Genomic DNA, 21,975 nt, shown 5'->3' with positions numbered 1-21,975 from the left:
TTTATTATTTATTTTTTTTTTTTGGGGGGGGGGGGGGGTCGGAGTGGGCTATAGGGCTGGAAGGAGGGATTTAAAGAGGGTGATTTAAAGGGGTTTGGGTGGATGGACGTGTATTTGGATGGTGGTTATTACTGTGGGGGTGTTTGAGACAAGGTGACTGTCTTTTTCTTTTTTTCATTATTCTAGTTAGTGTAGGATACTTCTAGGAACATTTATATAGGTTTCAATTTATTATTATTAAATTTAGGATACCTTTAGGGACGTTTATGTAGTTAATCGCCACGTGCTAGCAAAATTAAAAAAATTCCTAGTGCAGTGATTTATATATGTAATAGTTTATATTTTTCGTTTATTATGTAAATAAAAGTGAAAAACAAATAAAAAAAAGTCTTCACTTTCACTTGAGAAATTTTTTTTTCTATTTATTTTTTTTTTATTCTGATATTTTTCTTTCAGCAAAACTGAGCAATTGAAAAATTTCCCAATCCTAAGATTGCATAGCAATGATGTCAACTAAATGGTTTTGATATCAATCAAATATAAATACACACACACACACACACACACACACACACACAAACACACACACACATATATATATATATATATATATATATATATATATATATATATATATATATATATATATATATATATATATATATATATATATATATATATATATATATATATATATATATATATATATATATGTCTATTTGTCTATTTGTATACATATAAAAGTTTTCAGAAGTTTTCTTTAGCACTTTGCATTCTATCGCACGGCGAGAAACTACCGTAAAGAAAATTATTCCCATCTTCCTTGTTTGTAGGTTCTAGCTGGAGCTAAGTTGCTATATTACTAGTTATATCAAAAATGAAGAACTAATTAAATTTTGGTTTACTACCATGGTAAGCTGCTATTTCTGGCAATCTTGGAGCATTGACTTGCCCGTGATATCCAGATAGATACCAATTAATCTTAATTTTTAAGCTTAAAATAAAATTGCTGACAATTAGTTATGTCTATTCTCCTAAACATACGGGACTATTCGAAAATGGTTTATGTTTTTGTTGTTGTTTTTTGCGCAGCTCCGACGGTATCTCAAACGAGCCTGAAAATTGGAATGTTAACTTCCAAACATTTTGACCAACAAAGATTTTGTAATATACATTTTCAGAAATATAGACATTGAGGCAATGACTTGTCCGAGGGTTTAACTTGCGCCCCAATATCGACACCATCACTAATATCATTTTTTAATTACATTAAAAAACTTTTTATGTATATCCCTTTTTATCCTATTTAGAACTTTCCATATATGAGGGGGAGGACTGCTACTCCCTCGGCCCTTAACGGTTAATCCTAAAAATAGATTTTTGCACAAGTATGGTTCAAAAAACAGTTACCCCAGTAAAGACACGTCCATCACAATAAAGTATGGGAGAGAATGGGTAAAAAATCACTAAACACATATCTGGCCTATTCTCTTCAATTGAAGACTTGAAAGGTTGGGGGTCCCGGTGAAAATTCTTTCCAGTGGATGTCCCCCGCCCTTCAAACCCTGCAGAGATACGCATACAAATGTAATATTTAACATTAAAAAAAGACTCTTATTGCAGGCAGAGGGTAGTTGTCATTTCCTCTGCATTCAGAGGGCATACTTAGTCGTAAAATATTTCTTGAAATTAAGGGAGAATCTGGAGGAAGATTCCCCTCTGTATGGATCTGAAGAATTTCACATGAAAGCTAAAAATTTCGGACAAAAAATACCCTTTTTTTCACAAAATTTTTGTGAGAGTTTTAGCTTAAACTAAATGTAATATTCATTTAGCTCTGTGAATAAGAATGTGCCACAGCCACTAAGGCTTAAAAGAATGACCTAAGCTCTTCGACATGGTTGAGTCCTTCTGTTGCTCTGAGCATTGCACTTGTTATCTTTCTAACAAAAAAAAAATATACGTTTTCTTATTAAGCCCAAAAACTTTTTGTTACGCTACTATTACAGGAACTGCAAACAAGGATAAATGAATTAGTTAATTTAGAGGGGGCTGAGCAGGGAACGAAGTCCCACAAAATTTTGAAAGAAAAATTTAAAGTTTCGAAAAATCAGTTGATTCTTGATGTTTTAGTGCGATATTAGCTTGAAACTCCATCCCCTGGGGGTATGGCTGTAAGCTGTTTTATTTGCTTTGCTGTCACACCTCAATGATGTGCTTTTATTTTAGGCTTTTTAAAGAAAACCTGATAAATAAACTAAGATTCACAAAAAAAGGTGCCAGACGTTAGAAGTATAAACCCATAGGGGTCGTTCCAACGGCAATGAGAAGTCATTGCTTATTAACGGTAGGTAAGCCAATAGGCGGGCGTCGTACTCTTACATAACTTGAAACATTGTCAGGCCACTGCATGTTCAACCTCCTACCCCCATATATTTTCATTTATCCACAAGAGTATTTTTCCTTGATGATAAAAAATGGGCTTAAAAGCGACAATAGGAAAAGGAAAAAATTTATTAAGTCTGCGATGAAATTGTAAAAATGAATTATTATTTATTTTTTTCCGTTAGAAGTGGCGGCAAAGCCAAGCCTTAAACTTGATAAAATAAAGAAGTGTTTTAAGCGAGGTTTCAGCTCAACGTGGTTTGTCACCTAGACAATTTCATAGCTACTACTGCAAATACTGCTACTAGTACTAATAACTTCCTACAGCATCAAGCCACCTTAGGTCAACAGAGCAAAACTCCTCTGTTCACTCTCCCTAAGAAGTTCGAATTTCCCAAAGATCCTTCATTGCAACCCCTTCTTGTTTCGTTCGAAGACAACCTGCTTTTTGGGTAGCCCCAGATGGATGACCAAAAAGAACAGTCTTTAGCAATCTCACATCCGTCATCCGTAAAGCATGTCCTAGCCATCTCAACCTCCCTATCATTATGGCCATAGAAAGTGTTATTGAACCATATTTTACATAAGGCTTATTTTTTACATGTGGTCAGTCAAACAGGTACGTAAACTACTCGTAGACAATCTCTCTGGAAAATATTTAACAAGTCTTCATCTGCCGACCGAAGCACCCGTAATTCCGAACCATACTTAACAACTGTCATTAGCATAGTTTCCACTATTCTAGCGTTGGTTCGAAGACTAATCTTCCTATGCATCAAAACTTTTTTCAACTTCGAAAAATCACCCTGGGCCGTCGGTATTCTGCTTTTTATATATTCACTGCAACCTCCATCTCTACTAATAATGCTACCCAGTTAAGTGATGTGAAGCTAATCAAACAGTTCGTGATAACGAACTGTAAGTAAGAAGCGAAGCGACTAAATAGTAACCAAACCTCGAAAAAACAAATTCTTGATAACAATAGATTCATCAAAACAATCGAATTTTGATGCTTATTCAAAATATGTTAAATTTATTGAGTTAAGTGTTAACCCTTAAAAGTAACGAGCCTGAAAAAATTTACCCAAGTTTTTAAAAGGGAGAAAACACCCCCCCCCCTAAAAATGAATTGATCTTAATGAAAATCACACCATCAGGTTCAGAATGCCAGGGAACTCTATTATATAGGTTTGAAGCTCCTATAAACAAAAATGTGGAATTTTGGATTTTTTTTTTGCCAGAAGAAAAATCACAGATGCGTGTTATTTGTTTGTTTGTTTTTTGTAGTTTTCTTGCATCTTTTCTCCTGGGGTGATAGAATCAAACGTGGTCATAGAAAATCGGGAAAGAGATCATTTGATCGGAAAATAAAGGTTCTAATGCCCTTTTCAAGTGATCAAAAATATAGGAGGGCAGCTAGCCCCCTCCCAATTTCCTTTTTCTCCAAAATTTCCCGATCAAAATTTTCAGATAGATTGGGGTGGAAGAGGAGCGTGTGTAGCTGTGTTGACCTCAGGTGGCTCGGTGCTGCGATGAGTTGTTAGTTGTAGTTGAAGTAGCAGTATCTAAAAAACAATCAGAAGTTAAATAAAAAAAAGCTTTTTTTAACTGTAAGTAAGGAGCAACATTAAAACTTAAAGTAAACATTAAAACTAAATGCTTATCATTCTAATTAATCGGCCATTGCGTTTCAGGAGTCATTCTTAAATAATTGGAACAAAAATCAAAGCTTTAGCGTAAAGACCAAGGTATTGACGAGCGGACAACCGCCCTCATATACGTAATAGTTTCTGTTCGTTTTAAGTTATAATGTTGCTCCTTACTTTAATTTAAAAAACTTTTCTTTACTTAATTTTACAAGGAATGAGATCGCTAGGACACGTTCTTGGATGAAGGATGACAGATAGCTAAAGATTGTCTTTGTTGGCCAATCGTCTAGGGCCAAATGGAGAGCAGGTCGTCCCCGAATGGTTTGGGAGGATGTCATAAGGAAAGATTTATGGGATATGAGGAACTTCTTGGGAGGGTGTAAAGAGGTATACTTTGAACAGAGAGGGATGGACGAAGAGTGTTTGTAGCTGTATTGGTCTCCGGTGCGTTGGTGCTGGAACAAGGTGTTAGCAGTTGTAGTAATAACAGTTAAAGCAGTAGCAGCTACAGTCAGACTTGTGATGCATCCTATCTGCTCGTCTTGGTATATTATTACACTATGTTCCATACATTTCAGAATGTAAATAATCTATATAGATAGCTTACCACATTTCTGTGCTTGTTTAAGCAATTATTGAAATAGGGGTAAAATTAAAATGTCGGGGAGAGACCATAAACCCGGCTTTATGGCAAGTTACGCCATTGATCAAGTTTATAGTTTGTCAGGGTTCCAGGTTTTCTTAATTAAATCATGTTATATTCGAATGTGTTTCTTGTTACGTTCAAACTTTTCTCTCCCAAAAAAAGCCTCTCACGTATTTGATTATCTAGTGTCAGTGTATCTTTCAAAGGTGCTCATTAATCAAGTGAAAACGAGACTTAAACATCAGACTAGAACATATTTTGGAACCAATATCGACAAAAACGTCAGCCTTGAGAAAAATGATCCCAGTAGATTTCCAGAAAGCATAACACATTTCTACGAGTTCTCCCCTTTACTTTTCCTTTCTTTTTCATCTCCCGAGTCCGCCATCATTACCAGAAACTCCGCCCATTCTCTTTGGATGATTTTGATTGGTTATTCAGTCTCGAATAAGCATGAAACCCTCTTTTGCGATGGCTGAAATTCCTTTGGGCTAAGAAAATGTAAGTAATACTTTAATTAGGAAAGTAAGTCAACTGTGGACTAACGACTTATGCGAATCCAATGAAAAAACATGTCATCTGTAAATCCTTCAAAATGCGGCAGCTTGAAATTCATTCATGGTGAGAGAACTTTGCCGCCAAGAAAACCATAAATAAAATTCAGTACGGAATTAACTTCTGTGAACTTGCCTAGAATTCGCCATCAACTGCCAGTTTCATATGATTTATAACTCTGTTAGCCCACCTAATAAGAATTCTAATTAAGTTCTTTGAGAAAATTATACACAATTGAACGGAACAATTCAGCCGCAATACCTGCTGCTCGTATAGAGGAAACTGCTTAAAAGTAATTGTCATCGCCAGCATTGGTGTTTTAAATTGCACTGTGTAACATCCTTCAGAAAGGAAATTTTCTAAATTATGGTCAACTTCCTATTATAAAATGAATTAGTTAATCATTAGTAACTGTTGGTTATCGTTTGGCTCACAATCTGTTTTAAAGATTTTGTTATTTATTCTCCCAATTACATGTGTGTTGAAATTAAAAATGCTAAATGTCAACTCACCTGTTCTCTTCCAGTATTTTGCTTGATATACCAATTTTTAAAATAATTTTTAGGTCTGAATTGGGTCTTTTCTAACATTGCTGAAAAGGCTGTATATTTAAGAGAGAGGAGAATATTTTCAACTGAATTTTTTAATTTAATAAAATTAGCCTTCAATTATTATTGAAATTTGTTGTAATATTTAATATATTATAATTAAATCTAAAAACGTACCTGGTTCCTTGCATGGTTCTTAGATTCTTTTCTGATACAAGAACTCGTTCTTTCTTGGTGTTTGTGATTTAATTCTCTTAGTCCTGCTTACTAATTAAAATAAACTAAAATGAATTGAGCTTAACTTTGAGAAAGTCTATCTAAAGTGTTTCTCCATGAGTCAAATTTTACCACTAATTAAAACTTCATTGAGAGACTTTCTTTGAGAATAATCTCATTTGAGATACTTCCTCATATAAGAAATATTCTTTGAAAGTAAAAAGCGAGATTTTAAAAAGTGAATCTGCGAAAATGTTTGTTTTAGAAGTTCGAGACTATCCAGAACCCTCACTATCTTTTAAGCCTATTCTTTAAGACAACCCACTAAGCCTGTGCCCTACGAAGACATATTAGATGGGTAGGCTGCAACATTTCAAGGGGGAGGGCATTTAAATAACTGGCAAGATGTTCAAAAAAAAATAAGAGAATAAATAAGGAAACAATTTTGCACATATTGAGACATCCCGGGATCCGCTCTTCGTCTTCTGTCTAAATGTGTCTGATCCAATTGACCTGCTAAGACCTGAGATAACCCATGAAATTAATATTTTTTTTTTTTTCAATATTAGGGAAGTTGCTAAACATACTCTGCCCTCCTGTGAAAGAAAAAAAAACAATCAATTTAAACGCCCAATAAAAGGCATCGCCAATCTAGTCTAGGTTCAAGTTAAAATGATAATGTTATGTTTCCGAAAAACAAGGCAAATACTGTCTTAATCAAACCCCAATCTTCACTCAGACCTCAAATTTTGCAGCATGATGAAGAATTTAATTCAAAATATTGAAATGTAAAGACAATTTAAATGAGGAAATTCCTTTTAAGTTCTGGGAAATTTTGCAGTTTTGAGGCAGGTGAAAAAGACATTAATCTTTAAAAATGTTTGAAATTGATTATTGACTAGTACAGTTCCATAGAGGACAGCCCTAGGTGCTGAGTCACCCCTCTTTGCCTGCCTTGAACGAATATTTATCTTCAAGGGGCTTATAACCTGGGGACAAAGAAATATGTGGGGAAGGAGTTGCATCATATCATTTATAAACTTAAAAATACCAGTGTGTATGCCTGAATCTCAATTTATAGACGGCTCTATTTTAAAGGATGAATTATAGTGATACACAAAGAGCTGTGTATAGTCATACTATAGTTATTCACACATTCATAGTCTATAGTCATACACAGAGAGCTTGAAAACAGAGCTGTGTATAGTCATACTACAGTCATTCACACAGCCATATTCTATAGTCATACACAGAGAGTTTGAAAACAAAAAATAAAAGAAAAAGCTTTAAGAAGGGACAATGTGTCCCCAAAGAGTTTTTTTTTTTTTTTATCTTTTTTTATTACTCAGGAACGTTATGATGCTTGTCTAATTGAGCAAGAAAAGTCCAGAGCTAATAAGATTTAATTTATAAGAGTGAAAAATAGGGACAAAAGCCAAGACAACTTTGATTGATTGAGTTATTGACCCATTTAATTTCCAAACTCTTTAATTTATTCTCTTTTCTGAATTTTTGAAATTTCAATTGAAATACTGGAGTTGTGTTGCCAAGGATCCAGATAAATATAAAATGAGGTAATGAGAGCCAGATTTAAAATCTAGAAAGCAAAATTTCCTCTCAGGGGTATCGTTTGCGGGGGGGGGGCAATGGGGCAGTTGACCCCAATAATGTGGGGGAAAATTATTATATATTCCGTGCCCCTTGACTATCCAGATATGGACCCCTCTTGCCCTCCCCAATAAAAATGCTGGAGATTCGCTCCTGGTTCTCTTTAATGAATATTTACTAGTTATTCAACCGATATTCTCCCATAATTTTCGATGCACTGAACTTGACAGTGGAGTTTCCAACGATATAATTCACCCTTCCAGAGTTTTTGCCCCCTTTTCAAAAATGGGTCAAATGTTCTCAGGCTCATAAACTTTAGCGATCAGAATTAAATTTAATTAATTTTACATGACTTCGAATTACCGGATTAAAGATTACTATTAGTATGAGTCACTCCTTGCTTACCGTCAGTTACCACAAACTATTTGAAAGTTTTTCTTGCGCATAGTCTTACAAGTTAATTCGCTAATTGCAGCCTATTAACTTAGTTTCACCTTGAGCAAAAAAACCTATTTCGCCTTAGTGAAGCTGTAGGTACTACCAGAGAGGAGCCAGGGGGAGAAGTTCATTTTTTCTCTGAAAAAGACAGTGAAAACTTCACTTTGATTCCTAGGCTCCTTTGTATTTAACACGCGCCCTCCTTCGTCTTTGGTAACATTGAAAACTCATCTTAGTGAAGATATTATCACCTATTAACACATTTAAATAACTTTGTTTCAGTAACATTACATCTGTTACTGTCTCTAGAAAATTGCCCCCTCGGTCGGATGGAATTTTCTGAGGGTGTCTAATGGTTCTGGTCCCATATTATCATACACCTTCCTTTCTTTATCATTCATAGTAATATAGAAACAGTTTAAACTACTTTCCTTTGTATTGTGATTTTTTTATCCACCTCAGGGCTCATCCCATCTCTCTAAGGTCCCAGCCAGTGCCCAGGTGAGTAAGCAGGAAGGGCTTTTATCTTTCAACCGTGTTTTTTATATATTAGGCTACTACTTATTCATAGTTTCTTATAATTTTCATAGAATTCTTGTTATCTACCGATATTACGAATTTTTGCCCGAGCTGATTAGGCTCTTAGTTAAATTTTAAAATTAGTCTTGGTAACAAAAATCTTTTCAAAACACTTCTCAGAATGGAAGCAAAAGAAGAAGTATTGAGCTAAGCTTTTCTTTTCCCGTTTTCTTTGTGTGCAAGAATATTAAAGTTTGGAGCTGGTACTCTAGATTTTAAAGCTTCAATTTGAAATGAGCGCAATATTTTTGAATTAATTCAACAACATTTTATTGATTGAATTTATTTTAGATGTGACACTAAAATGCTAGTTTATATTTACATAGGAGGAGACTGGGATAAAGCAAGATTTTAGTACGAAAAATCGTAATGTTTCCAGAATGTTTCTTCCATGATTAACAAATTCCTATAACTATGCAAAGAATTAGCTATTTTGCTCCAGTCCTAAGTGCTTCCAAACATTTCTCCTATGCCAAATCCACCCTTGGGATTTTAATCTTTTTGCAATTAGAATAAAAGAGTGCATTCAAGATATTTTCGGGAATCCTGACCTGCTGTTAAGCTTCTCAGAGTATATTTTCCTTTTTAACCTTTCTTTGCTTTTTATTTCTTACAATTAAGTTTTTTTTTTCTTTAGCTCGTTTTATCTTCTAGATTTGGTCAGAAAGATAGAAGCAAATAAATGGGGTATTAATGCTTTATCGTCAAGACTAGAATTTTGACCCCATTATTTAAGGAAAACTTGCTCTACCCAAACTATTAAACAATATACATTTTTATTTCTTTTCCATTGAAAAAAAGAATCAGAAATTTCCTGACCGAATTTTATAGGAAAAATAAATTCGAAATTGGTATTTTGTAAGCAGTTGCAGGTAATTCGGTTTTGTATATTTGTTTGGATTGTTACAAGGCCTTCTTCTTCTTTGGCTGCAGAATGGAAATGTAGTGCTAACCCCGTAGGCATTTATGAGCTGGGATAGTGCTGTATAGCTGAAAAAGGGACTTACGAATTCTTACGATGATGATTCTACTGTTCTTTTGTATTTTTTATTTTCAAATACTGTGAAGAATGCCATTGCCAACAAATGTATTAATCGTTGTAGCGACATATCCATGTATGTTTTCTCGTTATTATCTGTTATTATTGCAACATCATCATAGTAAGTATTGTATGCTTGGTGTTGACTGTTAAAAGATTTTTAATTCGAAAATCGAGTTCTCATGTTCACTTGAGTATGTTGTTATTATGTGCTTCGGAAATTATCTTTTAATAGTGTTTTTTTTTTTTTTTTAAATATGGGATTTCAAAATTCTCCCTTTTAACGAGAAGCATTTTTGAGTATGATGAAAGGCCATCACTCATTTATTACTCCCTATAATAATGCGTGGACTATTAAAAATAGTTTACTTATCGGTTATATAATAGACACAATAAAATTTTGACACAAGAAACTGGTCAAGTAACTGCTTTATGCTATTGATCATTTGGATGACAGAGATCAGATGGGATACATCCCACCGTCATTTACAATCATACTTAGCGGAGTGCAAGTGGCGGGCGGCAGCAAAGGAAGAAGGAAGACCTCCTTTTAACGCGATTCGTAACGACATTTCTGCGTCCTGGGTACATAATTCTAAATTATAAGTATTATATTTTCGTCATATCTTGTTTTATTCCATTAGCTTTATCAAAAGTTTGGGCTATATATTTTCATATTAGGGAGGGGGAGGGTTAAAGCATACCATATACACAGCAATGGTTAGTTTACGCATTTAATATTTGTTATGCTTTACAACCCACCCCCAGTCCCATAATGTGCAAATATATAGCCCAAATTTGTTTCTAAACTATTCTATATTCATCATATTTTGTTTCATTTCATTAGCATTAATTCAACTTCACTTTCCGAGTGTCTATTATATAACCGTAAGTACCAAAATTAGTTATATTTTGATAATAGGTTTTCATGAAGCATGCATTTAAATTAGTCAATCAAAATAAATTAAACTTTTGTGCTTAATTAAGCTAAACTAAACTCTTGTTGTTCATTTTCTTATATTTCTGTAAATTAATAGCCAGTTATTTATTTCTAGCCATAGTCATGCGCATTGATGAGGGTGTTCAATGATTGTCCCCACCACGCCAAAATATTAAATTATTTACAGCGTCTCTTGTAATTTGTTGTTCATTTCCATTCCATTCGTCAATTTTTTTTCTTATCTGGTGCTCCTTACAAAAAAATGAATTGCACTGTGTGCCTGAGTTTCAGCCTTGAATTAACTTCTCAATTTAAAATATCCCATTATACCTTTTGATCACTTTGATAGAGAATCCTAACTTGAAGCAAATCGCAGTTCATGTTGGGGTTTAATACATTACCTTACTTAACTGCAATAACAGACAATAGTTTGTGACAACATTTTTGCCCTCTGTGGTATTGAAAAATTTATGTAATACTGATAAGTTCTTAATGAGCTTTTACTGTTCATTCACTTTGCTGTTTACCCTCGCTACTTAAGCGGGCTACGGGTTACTTCAAAAAACTTTTATTAAAAAAAATAAGGAATGGAAATGTTACCGTGAATGTCCAAAATTGGTAAATGCCTCCATTCACCGGCGAATGTCTAGACTACCTTTTTTCTCCTTGGATTTAGTCAGGGTTTCCAGTCAACATTTTCAATTTTATGCAAGGTTTGATGGTGACAGGCTAAGTTACGTTAAGTTTTTCACACAATTTTAAGATTTATAACCTAATTTAACCTAAACCAACCAAACCTAACATAAGTTTGCAAAGCTAATTGAACCTAAGCACAGAAAAAGGAATTTCAGACATTCACTGGAGACTTCTGATGTTAACCAGCTTTTGGACATTTAAAGTAACAAATATTTTCAATGTATATGCAGTGAGCTAACGAACCGCACCGTACTCTAAAAAAATCAGAAATATTTAATTCCATAAGTATACCATATACTTTCTTTCATTAAATCTTTCAGAAATGTCAACTCTAATAGAAAAATAATATATTAAGCATCATGGAGCAAAGCCATAGCTCAAACACTATTTTCTGCAAATTAACTGATTCAAATGATTTCTTATAGATATTAGTTTTCTAGGAAATTACTTGGCGAGAAGGCTAAACCTACTCATAAATATTCCGAAGCTTTTCAGAGTCACCTTTGAATCTCATCAAATCAAAATTACTTAATCGGTAGCTAGCTTGTATAATCAACGAACTTGCTTTAGCCATAATGAATGCTCATGGTTACAGACACTTTTAAAGCCAATAAAAACCATAACAATGCCATAAATTTGTGGGAAAAATAACATTTCTTTGTAGGCTTCCGCTGGGTATAAAAGTAGGTTTTGAGCTAACCCTCGTCATTAACGTCATAGGTTTTATCTAGTCCTAAGAGGTAAAAATGTTATTATAAGTTAATTATATTAATCACAAAATTAGCACAAAAGCAGTGATTAGAGAGCTATAATATTTGTTATGGTATAACAAGAGACTATGTTTAGAATTATTTATTATAAGGAAAACGCATTGAAACTAGTTGTCTATACTTTTATGGAATAACATCTTAATTAGGAACTAAACCTAGGATATTTTTCAGACCATGAAATTTTTCGTCTGAAAGACATACAAACATTTAATTGCAGTAGATAATTTATTAATTCGACTTATCATTTTACTTATTCTTTTTCTATTTCTGCCTTCATTCTGGAATAATAATAGAGATTGAAATCTACTCTTTTGTTTTGACGATAATTCTAAATGGATGTTGTCTAAAGTGATCACAGAAAAAATTATTATAGTTGGCGACTTTTTAACTAAAATGTTCTAGCTTTTTTTGCCCGTATTCCAGGGAGCAGACATGGTTAACTTTCTACCAAAGTTAATTATGGGAACAAAACAGAAGATGCCTTGGTTCAAGGTGCTTCTTTGAAAAACAAAGGACTAAAACAGTCCTCAGTAGTCAAATCTATTCCCTGAAGTAAATAAAACATTCATTTTGAGTCTCCTAGCCTTACAACTACAGATACAAATTTTCAGTTTTGGTTTGTGTATCATGGCTATTGAACATCAAGGTAGCCATAAGAGAGGATAAAGGCAGCTTTCTTTCAACACTCATAGAATGAAAAGGAAAGTAAGAAGTTATCAAAGATATATGCTTATAGATTTTACCGTCGTCTGTGAAAAAATTTTAAGTTTCACCCCCACCCTCTCCCCTTAAAAAAATTATATTTTTTATTGTCGGAGATATGTAATCCATTATAGCCTACATACAAGCGTATCTTTTACGTCTGTGAAGCGACCCAAGCAACTCTAAAACCTACTGCCTGTTTTTAAAGTTTAGTTACAAAAATTCTTCAAAATTTTAGTGATTTTTCAAAAAAAAATAAAGAGACAATTGAAATACTTTACTCAGAGCCATACTTTAGCAGTTCAGAGCAGAACTGCCTTTTTTGGGGGCGAGGGCGTAAAGATGCGAAAATCCAAGTCCCAATTCAGTCCACGGTTTTCATATTCTCGTGGTACTCAAATAATTTATACTCCACGGGTACTCAAATAATTTTCCAAAAAGGAGATTTGTGTGTTACATTTTTAAGTTAAATTTCAGTCAGCAGAATTTTTCCCAAAATACAAATTCCGTGCATGAGCTTGAAGACGACTTGGAATATTATCTCCGTAATTTATAACTTTTGTAAATCAGTAAAGTAAATGATATTTTATTTTTAATTTTATACTCTTTATCTCCTGTCGTATCAATCCTACAATTTTTTCTTATGCCTTCAAGTTGTAGGAGAGGTATCAATTCACAAAAGTTTATTGCAGAAAGCAAGGATTTTTTTCAACTTTTCTAATGAAGAAACAAAACAATTACTATTTGAAAATATAGGGATAAATTTGTTCTTTCGATAAAAATAAAAAAGAGCATTTCTTCACTCTAGGGGGGGGGGGGGGTAAAAATCTAGAAGAAATTTTCTTTTCTCCATCTGTCCTCCAATTAGCATCCCTGAATTGTAAATCGTAATGGTCTGCATCGCCTTTCTTTACCGAAAGAGCATTATTTACCTCTCTGTTTAAACAGTGTTCGTGGCAATCAGATGTTAGTTTCTATGCTGATGGTAAATAGAAAATTCCTGTCACTATTATTAGTCAGTATCCATATCACCTTCCGTATTCATATTATTTGATAAGCAAATATTTCAATGTGCTGAAATGTATCTTAATACGAAAAAATATGGGGTAATGTATATAATTCCAAGACTTGCATGACACCCTGTTATCGCTAGAACTTTTTATTTATTACGCGGCCATTATGCACGATGACAATTACTCTGATCTGAAGAAAGGATTATGTTTTGGAGAAAAAAGCTTAACTATTTATAATCAGAATATTTCAGATCGAAACTTTTTGTGACTTCGCTCATATATCATCAACTTAAAATATTTATCTTTATACCATCAGAATATTTATCTATCTTTATTTACATAATTATTTTTCAAATATAATTGATTAATTTTACAATATATAAATACCAGATATTTTTTTATTTTTGTTTACAGTCTTTGCTTTCGTGCTTTATTGTGTCATGCAGTTCATGGTAACAACAAAATGAACAAAATGTAAGGAACGACTCGAGCCAATTGTAACGGAACTCTAAGAAGGAAGTTTTGTATAACAATCAATACATCTAACCGATTTGTATAAAACGGAATTGTTTTGTTTTTTTAAACTGGTTAAAAATATATAAAATTAATTAGACTCAATGTTAACCATTAAAAGCTGTGAGCCTAAGAAAATTTGTCTTATTCTTGAAAAGGAGGAAATACCCCCATAAATGCATGTGATCTTAATGGAAATCAGGAGTTAGATTCAGAATATGAGAAAACTCTACGGTAGGGATTTCTTGCTCCAATCTACGAAAATGTGGAATCTTTATTTTTTCTTGTCAGGGATGATTGTCTGGAACTGATGGTCCCAGAAGATCCCAAGAGAGCTCGTCCGAATGGAAATCAAGAGCACTAGTGCCCCTTTTAAGGGATCAAAAAGATTGTACCACGGGGAAGTGTCGTCTTCTGCCATATTGTGGCACCAATCTACGATTTTGAATTGATTCAAAAGTGTCGAAAAACTATATACCGGTATAGATCTTGCCAATTGCAGTGGAAGTAAAGCTGCACCATGACGCATTCGTTCCTGAAAAGTCACGAAGCACATGCAAGATAAATATTAACTAGGTAGACTCGCTTGATTTTTCATGACTTTATATTCAGTGATAGATAATTGCACATCATATATTATGATTAGTAGGTGGGCTACTGAGAAGGCGTGGGTGCCAAAGCCTAAGAGAGCACATTTCAATGTCTAATTTGTATAAATCTCAATGACCCTTCAGATAAATATAGAGAAGGGTATGGCAGGGGATACGAATTATTAGTGCTGAGGAGGGGGTATTCTTTCCCCTTTGACAACGACAAGCTTTTACTGTCTTCACATGCCTGACGACAAAAAGGCTGGAAGACGCAAGGCGGAGCGTCAAAAGCCTCGTCACAGTGTTTTTTGGAGGGAGTTCGTGGCAAGGCTAGAAGGAGCTTTGTTTTCATTGATTTTACATGGCATTATTTCTCTTTTTCTATTTATCTACAGAATTTTAATTTATTAAAACATATTTATTCGTTGTGTTTAAACATCAAAAAACCATATTGAAGAGGTCTCAACTGTTTCGGCCATGTGGAAGATAAAAAGTCATGCAGAATTTCCCTCCATATGGAGAATATAACCCTCTCCCTTCACCCAAAACTTCAGTATTAAGATTATGAGCAATCTATTCAATAAAACTAATAAAAAAATAAAATAATAAGGCATTGGACTTTATAGTCCCTACTGGCGGTGCTCATCTCCGCTTCTGAGCCCTTCAGCCAGGAAGCGCAATGGGGGGTTGGGGGCCAACCATCCAATGCTTTTACACACCCTTCCTGTTTACTTTCCCCAGATTTCTTCAAGTACCTATTTAGAGCTGAGTCACGCCACTGACCCCCGTCCCAAACCAAATAATAGGGTACACTAGGTATCGAACCCTCGCCCTCTCGGTTAAAGGATCCTAAATCCAGCGCACCAATCCACTAGGCTAGGACAAGACTGCTGGAGGGTCAATTGCCCTCCAATCTCTTTGGTCACTTAAAAAAAAATTATAACATATTGATTTCCTTTTGAATGAGCCCTCTTTCGAACTTTTAGGACTGCTGGTTTGATGCGATCACGCCTAGGAAAAAAAACAAATAAATACTCATCCGTGATCTCTTTTCAGGCAAAAAAAAATCCACATTTTTGTAGACACTAGCTTGAAACATCAATAACAAGGATCTTTGATATGCTGAATCTGATAGTGCGAATTTCACTAGGATTACTTAATTTTTTTTGGAGAGTTCTCAGGCTCGTAGCATTTGATAGGTAACATCAAACTTAATAAATATTATAGTCTAAAACCAGGATCGAAATGTTGTTTTTTAGTGATTTGGTTACTATTGAGCCGAGTCGCTCTTAACTTACAGTCGTTACAGTCAAATTGTTTGATTCTTTAAGAACAACTGCTGAAACACAAAGGCCAATGAAAAGCAATCACCAGCCTATTTACACTATTAAAAACTTTAGTTTAATGAGTGCAGTGTTGAGGAGAAGGGGGTCCCCTCAAATATGGAATATATACGGAATGTTTTCCCTCCGTTTGAACTTTTTAATGGTGCTGCTGACTTGCAGTTGAAGAATAGCTCGTGTATTATTTATTTTATTAAAAGAATAAAAATAAATTTTAGAATACGTAAAGTAGTATGGGATTTTTAAGATAGCAGTGACACTAATGTGTTATTTCTTACCTATCGACATAAACCAAAGAAAAGAAAATAAGAGCCGAAGTCAAACATTAGTTTTGCAGGAAAAATTAGCGTAGGCTATTATCAGAAGCAGGCTTTAAAAAATGGAGCATTGGATTATAGACTACATTTTTAGTTTAATTCTAAATGTTTATGATGGTCCCAAGATAATATCTATTTTAATTTTGCTTTGAGGCAGGGACGAAAGAAATAATAGTTTGTTTTTATTTTCTTCTTTTGAAATACATTTTTGGAATTACCAGTTCTTGAGGGACAGGAGAGGCATTTGGCATATTTACCTGTTAACTAATGCCAAAAATTTTATTTTCATATTTAACTAATGCAAAGTTTAATTTGAAAAAAGTTAATGTTGCGCTCCCAGTCGGTAGATACTTTAGTTATTTTTATTTACACTTATTTTATTTTATTTTTTTAGCAAATACGAGAAACATGTTCTATTATCAATTTTGTTCCATTGTCGCATCGAAATTTCAGAAAAAAATAATCCTTTGAATTTGATTTGTGCCAAACCTAAACAATTAATTTGAATAATATATAACAAATTCAAATTTAGTGTTAATACCTCTCTTCATTTTGGCATTTTGACATCTTGTTTTATGTTTCAAGCATTATTTATCAGCATTGAATGTTCTATTTCAAACAAATGCTGCCTATTTCAACTTCCATCAATTTGCTCCATTTTAGAATTTTATAAGAAATTCTATACTTAGAATAGGTTATACTTAGAATATAAAGTCAGTAAAGTTAAACTGAGAAGCCTAAGATGATTTGGATTTCGGTGATTAGAATCTTTCTGACTTTTCAAAACGTTCATGAGTAGAAAAATTGCATTTCGTTGCGTGAAATGGCAACCGGCTTGAAAAAAAACCAGGCAGATTTTTTTTATACCGACGGAAAAAATGAAAAGCCCAGAGATTGTTTTCAATGCCATTTTGGTATTTATAGTATTTTAAGGCTTCGAGTACAACAGACTGAAATTCAAATTCATAGAACAATTTAATGCTTAGATCAGCAGTATTTGTTGTTTGTGGTATTCTAGTGTATATTCTTATAACAGATTAATCTAAAAATTAAAAAAAAAATTACAAATTTGAAATTAGAAAAAAAAATAAATAATATCAATCAAAGTTTAAAAGATGCTGAACTTAAATGTTTCAGGTACTTCAGGTATGTATTGAAAATCAGATACAATTTATCAGATTTAGTTTTTAGACTTTAACATTTTTAATTTGGCAGTCATAATTCAATGTCGTTAAGTTACATTAAAAAAATATATATAGATTTAATTTCATTCGATCCGCTTAAACGAAGAAAGCTCTACCAACGGGTCGAATCCTTTCCCTTGGCATTTTATTTGGTTCTGAAGATGTTTGAAAGTTTCTTTTTTTTTCAAAAATGTGCTATATTATCTTTTTCAATTAATAATATTATCAGTAAACTAATGAATTTTGAGTAAAATGTGTTTTTTGGATTGTCAAAAATTCAAAAGATTACAATTTTTAACGTAAAATAACAATTTTTATTGTTTTTGGCTCTCTTGATAAAATGTGCTATATAACATACTGCCTTACGAATTACTACAGGCTACTTAACTTAAATTGTTAATCATTAGCAAGAATAGCTACAGAAAATATAGAAAAAGCCTCTATCTTGGTTTTCAAAGATTATTTAATGCGGTATATATTAGGTACGGATTTTCCATGAATAAAACTGAAAATAAGAGGACAAGAAAATTGTGGACAAAGATCATCAAGTTGGCCAAGATTCTAAGTGCCAAAGCAAACAGCCTCAATGAATAAAGGGTATTTTTTGCTCAAATTTCAGAGGCACCATCAAAAACTGTTTTGATTCGAATGTATTAATCATCTGGTGGGAAAGTGTACAGAATTATCCCTGTTTTGACTTTCTTTTGAGTTGAAAGAGTGCGTAAATACATTTTAGAGTGGGCTTATTCTGGGCTTCTAAACAACAGGAAAAATTATTTCTCGTTTTGAATATCCATTGGAATTCTAGGTAAAGAGCATTTTTTTTGTCATCCTTAGCCAATTTGGTCATAAATAACCGAAAATATTTTTATCTTTGACAAAACTGCAAAAACGATGCAGTTCGATGGGATTTTTATGGAAAAGGAATATTTACTAACTTAGAGATTTAAGATCCAATTGCCTTGATTCTCACCGTGCTGTTCAAGCCGTTCTTGCTGTTTTTTATCCCTATTCGAACTGTTATATACAACTTGAGGGGTTAAGCGCTTTATGTTCATATTCACTTAATATTAACTTATATACGCTAAAAACTTGAGCAATAGGTTCAAATGACTAAGTTTGATTTCCCAAAATATGACTGGGGCGTAATTTGTACCTTACTGTATTGAATGGTCCATCCATTTGTTTTTGCAAGTCTAGACTTACGGATTATGTATGCAAACATGTTCCTCTGTAATTTCTTTTTAAATAAGAGAAAACAAGACAGATCATGTAATTGATTCCTCTGAGAAAAAAAGTAGGTCTTGACAATTTCTATCATGTAAGGCCGATTCAAACATAGATGAGCTTCTTCTAATGTGGTTTAATGTGGGATATAGTCTATTATGAGAAATTAATGCAGGCAATACGTGTGTGTGTGATAAACTATCAATTTTGATTTAATTTATTGCCAAAATTAAAAATTGTAGGCAGTGAGAGTAAAATTTTATGGGCTATTTTATCTCCATATTTAATAAGTAATAATTTTTACTTCTAATACACGTTTATACTAAAAACAATGTTGGAGAAATTTTCTGGGCTTCTTCCTTACCCTAGATTAGTTCACATCATTGTCACCTACAAATTCTGTAATTTCAATAAACTTGTGTTTCATTTCAACTAAGGAAATTCTACGCAACGGCTCCTACTTTCTGCATACTGCGATCACTTACTTAAGTCAGGATTCAGAACTTATATCCACCTTATTTAAGCATATCGATTTTTTCTTTAAACTTTACATTTTCAAACCAAAATGCGTGCTTTCCATGTCAAACTTATAGCTCCCCCGTAGCCCTGTTCCAAAATACTTTGGCTTAAATGAATTTCCTACTTGCATACCTGGCGTAAGGTATTGGCACAGTGAAAAATAATAACTGCAAGCAAATTCGTTTCTAGGTGAGCCGTCTTTCTACATTTCTAGTTATCCTAGATAAACAATGAAATTATTCAATATCGTTGAACTTAAACTCAATGATATTCCATATCGTTGAACATTCAGCTGTTGTGGATTGATAATTAACTTTGAAATTTTCCAAGTTTCATTAGTAACCCAGCAATTAAATCTTTAATAAAACTATATTCAATAAATTAATTTTAATGAAGATTGTTGCTTCTTGTCGAACATTCAATTAGAATCATCTGAAAGCTGCTAATAGTAAAACCAGGGGTCTAATTTACTTTGGAGCAGGGGGCAAATCCCCCCGACCCCAATTCGCCCCCAAGAAGAAATTTAGCATATTCAGAAATCTTTTCAAAACAAAGATAGGCCTACATAATTCAAGTGCACACAGAAATATATCAGTTTCTTTAACATAACTTTTCTTCTCCCCCCCCCCCTGTATTTTGACAAAATAAAACTACTGAGTAAAATGTTATCCATCAGATTGTTTTAAAAACTGGTTTGATTACATAATCTCTAACAAAAATGTTTCAAGACCCTGAGTTCTAAAATGAGACAACGCTTTGAGCATTACTTTTAGCCATCACCACATAATTCAAGATCTAATGGTTTAGACACATAATTGTGCATATTATATTCGGACTTTCATATTCACTAATATATTGGAACCTTTAGACGCTCCCACTCATAATTCAGCAGCGTTGAATATTAATTTCAGGGTGTGCTGTTAAACGGATGCAGTCGAATATCGTCTTTGACTTAGTTCACATATTATTATTAGTATAACTTGGTTTAAGTTCATATAGTGACGGACAATTAGCCTACTACAGATTCTGGTGGAGACCCCTATTTGATCAAGACATAAAAACCTTGAACGTTATATACGAAATACGCGACACATGTTTATAACACATCCACAGAGAAACATTTCTCTGCGATAAAACTCTAATAAGCATAAAAGCGTGATCTCTAGATGCTCTCCAGGTTGTGCCTAAGATAAATATTTCCAGGTGGAAGGTCCTGCCCATAACTTTCAGATTTTGTTTCTAAAATTCTTCCGTCTTTATCATACCTTTTCTGGGAATTCAATTTTTTTATTCTTTAAGATTCGTATGACAATTCTGTACTGCAAATCCCCATTTTTAATTTCTTCTGCTACAAACAATGCTGAATTAATTACTTTCAAAGATTCTATCTTCTATTTAAAATTTATTCGTATTTATTGGTCAATTATCACAGCTGTTATATTTTGTATACCAGAATTATGTCTAATGTGTTTATATTTTGTTACCTTTTTTTAGTAAATCACAGAGGATTACAAAGTAAATAAATATTATGTTTTTTAAATTAAACAGAATACCTGATGGGTAAATTTTTAATTGATGAATTTCTATATTTAAATTCTGTATTTAAGTCGATCGTATTGATGTAGATCGACTAGATAGCTTAGGTTACATTACCAAAATTTGGAATGCCAATCTTACCGCAGGTCTTCTTTCATTTAACTTCACAACTTCTCAAATTTTGTCTTCCATCGGTTCTGGATAAAAGAAAATCAAATAGGTATTTGAACAAACGGCTAATTTTATCATCATGCTGTAACGTATCTAAACAATAATCCTCTGTACCCTCTCCTGAAGATAATAAAGTTCGTTACTGATCTGTTGAAATCTATTTCATTTGTATACTTAGCCTTATGGTTTGTTCATTAAAATGCTTCTCTTTTTTGCAAAAGAGAAACTCATTATTTATGACAATAAAAGCTCTAGGATTCTAAACATTAAATTGATGTCAAATCTCTTGCTCAAAATTTGTTTTTTAATAATGCAGATTCATAGCAATCAATGAAATTGGCGGATATACTGTTTCTCCGTTTGTATCCAGCCTATTGAATTTTTAAAACCAATTTCTTCCTAGGCATTTAAGGAATAACTCTTTAGGGCATCAAATATACAAATTTACTGAGTTGTTACTTACTTGAGATCATTGAAATGATTGCATCTAAAAGAATCAATATCCAAAATATAGAAGATCAAAAGGTGTCAGTTAGAATTATTCAATTGGGCTAACAAAACTGAACTAGATATTCAACAGAAAGAGCTGGCTAGCACAAGAAATCGTAAAATTTCGACATTCAAAACCCAGATCATTAAAACTGCACGGAAATGACTGGATATCCATTGAGAACTACCGTAAACCATTTCATGGGCATTAAAAATGTTTTTACAACCTGTGACAGTATGCATGCAAATATCCAAGAAGGTCCCCTGGATGTGAAAATCATAAAAATTATTTTACATATGCA

The 21,975-nt window shown here is 33.2% G+C and overlaps 1 long non-coding RNA gene across 4 annotated transcripts in view; it reads right to left on the bottom strand.

Annotated features, from left to right (window-relative positions):
* The window catches only part of LOC136035455 (uncharacterized), a 132,582-nt gene extending 110,813 nt beyond the window's left edge, over positions 1-21,769 (bottom strand). For 2 of the 4 annotated variants that reach the window (XR_010619433.1, XR_010619431.1), the window contains exon 1: positions 21,648-21,769. This is a non-coding gene — a long non-coding RNA (uncharacterized LOC136035455). The remainder of the gene's footprint in view (positions 1-21,647) is intronic. The other 2 variants (XR_010619429.1, XR_010619430.1) reach the window with 1 other exon arrangement.
* Between the last annotated feature and the right edge of the window lie 206 nt (positions 21,770-21,975).

Source organism: Artemia franciscana, chromosome 14 (genome assembly GCF_032884065.1).
Source record: "Artemia franciscana chromosome 14, ASM3288406v1, whole genome shotgun sequence".
In the NCBI taxonomy this organism is placed as follows: domain Eukaryota; kingdom Metazoa; phylum Arthropoda; class Branchiopoda; order Anostraca; family Artemiidae; genus Artemia; species Artemia franciscana.
Note: the sequence above shows the minus strand (reverse complement) of the source record. Positions and strands in the feature narration are given on the sequence as shown.